At 40.0% G+C, this 6,344-nt stretch overlaps 1 pseudogene; it reads right to left on the bottom strand.

The window, feature by feature from the left end:
• Positions 1–4,985: 4,985 nt before the first annotated feature.
• On the bottom strand, positions 4,986–5,609 carry LOC143550766 (transcription factor IBH1-like 1 pseudogene; annotated as a pseudogene).
• Positions 5,610–6,344: the final 735 nt, after the last annotated feature.

Here is a 6,344-nt window from a genome sequence, read left to right as displayed (position 1 = left end):
TGTAGGTCCTCTTTAGATGAATCTAACAACCTTACTCGTATCAATCCTTGTTGTTAGTTAGCGGAAATCACTAACAACACTCGGATCTCGGATCTTAGTTTGAGAAACAAACGAAAGAAAGATAGCCCTGCAGTTGTTCTTCCCGTCATCGACCAGATCCATGTTTCTACGATGGCCCAAAAATACGCTCATTTTTCAGCCGTCGGGAGACTTTTAGATTGGAAGGTATCATTATGATCTCAATATATACGAGTGTTATTTTGTGATATAACTCGAATTTCAAATTATTCACATGCTTTAACTACTCATGCTATGGATGTTGGAGCATTAACTCTGTCCCAATAGGCTTTTGAGGAGCGAGAAAAATTGATGGAATTTTATGAAAGAGTCTCGGGAGCCAGGATGCATGCAGTTTCATACGTCCAGATGGAGTGGCACAAGATCTGCTTCTTGGCTTATGTCAAGATATTGATACCTTCACACAACAATTTTCTTCTCATATCGGCGAATTAGAAGAAATATCAACTGGCAACCGTATCTAGAAACAACGATCAGTGGATACTCGTACCGTCACTGCACAACAAGCAAATGATTCGGGATTCACTAGTGTTATGTTAAGATGTCATGCGATATGAAGACATTGGTGGCCCATCAGGCAACAATGATTTTGCCTGACCCTACTTAAGCATGCATATTATATCAATGAAGACTTGGTGTGAAGCCTTAAAGCTTACGTTAGGAGAGCAAAAGGCGGAGCTAGGGTTAGCTAAGGGGAATGGCCTAAGTGAGCGAATGTGTGTAAGGCCAGTCAAACATAACTGTTCTAGGCGGCTTAAGCCGCCCACCTTCGAATGGTGTTGGTCCTACGGTTTGAGAAAAAGGGGAGAGTGGATTGATAGAGGCAAGTTTTAATTAGAGTTATATAGGTGAGAGGTGTTATGACCCGCGTAAAGTTATTTGGGTATATTTCCAAGGTAAACGAGAACAAATCGGGTTAAATCAATGAGAGCTCACCATTTACAAATGAAGCAATCAGGCGGTTTCAAAAGTGTGAGGGAGCGACCTCAGAGCGCGACACGTATGATTTTAAAGGTTTCGTTTATATATATTATTATAGATCATAGATGGATAGATAGATAGATTTCAGTATTTAAATGATAATTTTCAGTTTTGAATAATATTTGACAAATCTATCAAATTTAGTTGTGTTCTTCATACATCAATCAATCAATCAATCATACCCAGTAAAATCCCACCGACAGCAAAGCTATAGGTAGGGTCTGGGGAGGGTGGGATGTAGGCACACCGTACCTCTATCCAAAGGAATACAGAGGTGGCTTCCAGAGAGACCCTCGGCTCTAAGTACATGTGTATGAAGCAAAATAAAGGAAATCAAAGTTTAACAGTTATATAAAAACTACTACTAATTATAATAATATTAATAATAAGGTCACAGTTTAACAGCTATATAAAAGCTAATAATAATAATAATAATAATATATGTAAGGGAAATATCATTATGGTATGTGACCTAAATAAGTTAAGTCTAAGCCTTAAGGTATTCAATTCTCTCTAAAAATCCTTAACTTTAATTCTACTTCTCCACGAATTCCTATCCTCAACCATGTCCTCGGAGAGGTTTAGGTCTATCAAATCATGCCTAATCCTCTCATCCCAAGTCAATTTCGGTCGTCCTCTACCCCTCCTCCCCTCTATAGTAATGTTTTCTACGGATCTAACAGGATTCGTCGTTTGTCTTCTCTTTACATGTCCAAACCATCTCAATCTCCACTCTCTTATCTTGTCTGCTATGTTCGCCACCCCTAATCTCTCGCTAAACACAACGTTTCTTATTCGGTCTAGCCTTGTGTGCCCACACATCCAACGTAGCATTCTCATTTCTGCTACATCCATCTTCCGCACTTGTGCCTTCTTGATGGCCCAACAATCTGTTCCATATAGCATTGCAGGTCTAACTGCCACCCTATAGAATTTTCCCTTTAGATTAGTCGGGAAACTCTTGTCGCACAATATACCTGTGGCTGCTTTCCATCTACACCATCCTACCTGAACTCGGTGGGTCACATCACTGTCTAATTCCCCATCGCTCTGTACAAATGATCCTAAATACTTGAACTTCGTTAACTGCGGGACCACCTGCCCTTCAATTGTGATGTGTGCGTCTTCATTGTCGTTTATCCCACCAAAATCACAGTGTAGGTACTCCGTCTTAGATCGGCTAATCTTTAAACCTTTTGTCTCTAAGGTTGTTTGCCACTCCTCAAGCCTCATGTTTAGATCTTGTTTTTTCTCAGCAAGTAACACAATATTGTCTGCGAACATCATGCACCACGGAAGAGTCCTCTGAATCGACTTTGACAACTCATCCAAGACTACTGCAAAAAGAAACGGGCTCAACGCTGACCCCTGGTGAAGACCTACCTTTACAGGAAAGAAATCAGTATCCCCCACTGGCGCACGGACACTTGTTTCACTCCTGGTATACATATCCATAATTATCTCTATGTATTTCCTGGGCACTCTTCTACCCTCCAAGCACTCCCATAGCACCTGTCGTGGCACACTGTCGTAGGCCTTTTCTAGGTCAATAAACACCATATGTAGATCACGCTTCTTCTCCCTATACTTTTCCGTTAATCTTCTTATAAGGTGTATTGCCTCTGTGGTGGAACACCTCGGCATGAAGCCAAATTGGTTGACCGTAACCTGAGTTCCTCGTCTAAGTCTAACCTCAATCACTCTTTCCCATAGCTTCATAGTATGACTTAGTAGTTTGATTCCTCGGTAGTTACCACAACATTGGGCGTCTCCTTTGTTCTTATAGATAGGAACTACAACGCTGCTCCTCCACTGGTCTGGCATCTTACCTGATTTGAGAATACTATTGAACAGAGTAGTTAACCACATGACTCCTTCCTCCTCCAGACACTTCCACACCTCGATGGGTATGTTGTCTGGGCCAACCGCCTTAGACCTTCCCATCCTCCTAAGTGCGTCCTTCACCTCTTCTCGTGTGATCCGTCGGCAGTAGCAGTTATTCGATTGTTGTCGTTGAAAGTTTGTGTTGTCATGTTCTTCTTGGTAAGCTCTCCCATTGTTAAAAAGATTGTGGAAGTAGGTTTGCCATCTTAGCTTGATGTCCTGCTCCTTGACCAGTACATGCCCATCTGTATCCTTTATGAACTTCACCGGTCCTAGATCTTGCCTTCTACGCTCCCTGGCTTTGGCAATCTTAAACATAGCATGTTCCCCCTCTTTTGTTTCTAGACTTTCATACATCCGTTTAAAGGCCACCTTCTTTGCTTCCGCCACTGCCTTCTTCGCCTCTATCTTGGCCGTTTTGTAGTTGTCCCTCAATTCCACTCGCTCCTCCTCATTCGTGCACCTCATTAGCTCCCTAAAACATCCTTGTTTGTCCCTTATCTTGTCTTGCACTGCGTCATTCCACCACCACGACTCCTTATGCCCACTTGTCTTTCCTGTTGTGACCCCGAGAGTCTCCTTTGCTACTTGGATGATCTTTGTCTCCATAGCTTCCCATATATGAGTTGAGTCCCCATTTAGTCGAGCCCGCGTATGCAGTATGAGTTTATCCTTAAACAGTAGGAGATTTTCGTCCTTCAAATTTCCCCATCGAATTCTCGGTGTACCTTTCTTCTCTCGAACAGTCAGCTTATTTCTGAAGGCTATATCAGTCACTAGTAGTCGATGTTGAGTCACAACTGCCTCCCCAGGTATGACTTTGCAGTCCTTCCACCAACGTCGGTCTCCTTGCCTCATCAAAAGGTAGTCAATTTGCGTGTCGCGTCCGCCACTGCTAAAAGTGATTAAATGAGAATCTTGTTTCCTAAAATAAGAATTTATAATACCTAGGTCATGTGCCACCGCAAACTCTAGAAGATCTGTTCCGGTCTCATTCCTATCACCAAAACCGAAACCCCCATGTACGGCTTGAAAAGCATCGTTAGCCTTACCAATGTGTCCATTAAAATCACCTCCTATGCAAATCCTCTCCCCCCTAGGTATGCCCCCTACCACTGCGTCTAGGCAATCCCAAAATTCTCTCTTTTCTTGATCCCCTAGGCCTACATGAGGCGCGTAGGCGGAGACTACTGCCACTACTTCCTCTCCTAGTACTAATTTCAACACCATAATCCTGTCATTATGTCTTATCACCTCCACCACACTAGTGTGTATTTCCTTAGCCACTAGAAGCCCCACTCCATTCCTAGCTCCATCAGACCCCGAGTACCACAACTTATACCCATTACACTCAGCCCCTCTATGTCCTTTCCACTTAGTCTCCTGGAGGCATGCTATCTGAACCCTACGTCTTTTAAGCACATCTACCAATTCTAGCAACTTACCATTTAATGTTCCTACATTCCAAGAAGCCAAACACAATATACGCTCCCTATCTTTACTCTTTCCTACACCCCTCGTATCAGGACATGGTCTCAAGTAATAGTCATGGTTCCTACGCTCTATGGTTGCAACTAATCACACAAACACAAGCAATAGAACACCAAATCAATAATAATAATAATAATAGTAACAAAAACTAATAATAATAATAATAATAATAGACACAAGGCACACAGTAACAGATAAATTGGACTGACTACTCTAGCAGCATCAAGGCCTATTGCCAACAAAAAAATAAAAGATATGAAACGATCTCACCGGGATTTTAGCAAGTCACCAATATTGATCAGCTTTAGTTAGGGTGATTAAGAAGAAAAAATAGCAAATAACCTTCCTTTAGGGTTATTTCTTCAATCTCATAATATTACCACCTCTGAATAACAGCAACACAACACAACAAGCCCCAATCTTCTTTGACCCGAAGAAAAATTAGGGTTTCTGAACATACTAAATTCTTTGACCCAATCTTCATACATGAACATACTAAATTCTTTGACCCAATCTTCATACATGAACATACTAAGTTCTTGAGAATTTTCTATTGATTTCTTCAAGATGCAATTTGATACAATAAATCATACCTATATATTAACAAACTACCGTTCAATTTATTCATTCAAATTAGTGGTGGCATTCACAAGATTCTTCATTACATCAACTTGTACCCTAAGAGAAAGTATATAATCTATTGCTTCTTTAATGATGGTGTATTCATCCATGGATTCTCCTCCTGGTACAAGCCTTTTAAGAACTCGAGTTCTCTTCTTCACCAATCTTTTAGCAATAGAAGTCGCTAAACTCGATCTATGACAAGGCCTTGTCTTCTTTTTTATATCAACAACACAACTCCTTTTCAAGAGTTTCTTGCTTCTAATTCTCTTATGGCAAGTGACGTTTTGGTGTGCGCGTTTGAATATTGATTTGTTTTCTGATAAACTGTTAAGAAGAATCGTGTTCCATTCGTCTTTTCTTGCCTTGGAGATTATAGCTTTACTCCAACAAGTTGATGAACTTTTAGCTGAGGCTAAGGCGATGTCCGCATAAAGCTTTATGTTTCTCGCTCTTTCCAAAAGATTCATTTGCTTCTTTGAGGAACAATATATTTGAAGAACCTGAACCCATTTCTTGATGAAGCCATTCCTGAGCTGGCTAGACTTGTGCATTTTTTATTTGCTAGGAGTTTAACTACAATAGGCAAAAGATCATTTATATAATTTGACAGTTTAACGAAAAGTTTCATCCTTTGCGATTAATCTTAAAAAACAAAAAAACGCTCCAAATGCGAATTAGTAGATGGTTTTGGGCATTTTCAAGAATTTTCTACTTCTAGACAGTTCGTGACCCTTGCAAACGAACTTAAGCAAGTTTGTTGGGGTGTCAATTTCTTTAGGAGTTCGCTCGTGCGCAAACAAACTCAGCAAATTCGCTTGGGTAACAAGCGAACTCTGTAGATTTTTCATCGAACAATTAGTCCATTCGTTATAGTTTTTCACCAAAACTCTACGGAGTTCGCTTGCCACCTAAGCGAATTAACTTGCCTAATTCGCTTGCAGGGTTAGCAAGCTACCTAAAAGTACAAGAAACTTAAAATAAATTGCCAAGAAATACTTACCTAAAAGTTATCCAAATTTCCCTAAGTATCCAAATCGTAGAACAAATTTAAAGCAGCATTGAAACAGTACAAAGATCCTTGTATTTGATAGTGTTATATTATAATTCATGAACATATATATCCATTCACTGTACAGAAACAAAATCTATTCAAAAGAATACATGAATTCTTTTTTAAATTCACTTGCATATGTAATTATTGTAATATATGAATAAAAGTTTAGTCATGAACAAATAATGTTATAAAATAATGAATAACATACCTTAAAGTTTGCAGAAAGAACCAT

This window comes from Bidens hawaiensis, unplaced genomic scaffold, assembly GCF_021521415.1.
Source record: "Bidens hawaiensis isolate Kalapana, Puna unplaced genomic scaffold, B.hawaiensis_p1.1 tig00016188_1, whole genome shotgun sequence".
NCBI classification, from domain to species: Eukaryota; Viridiplantae; Streptophyta; class Magnoliopsida; order Asterales; family Asteraceae; genus Bidens; species Bidens hawaiensis.
This window is presented reverse-complemented; position numbering and strand designations above follow the sequence as displayed.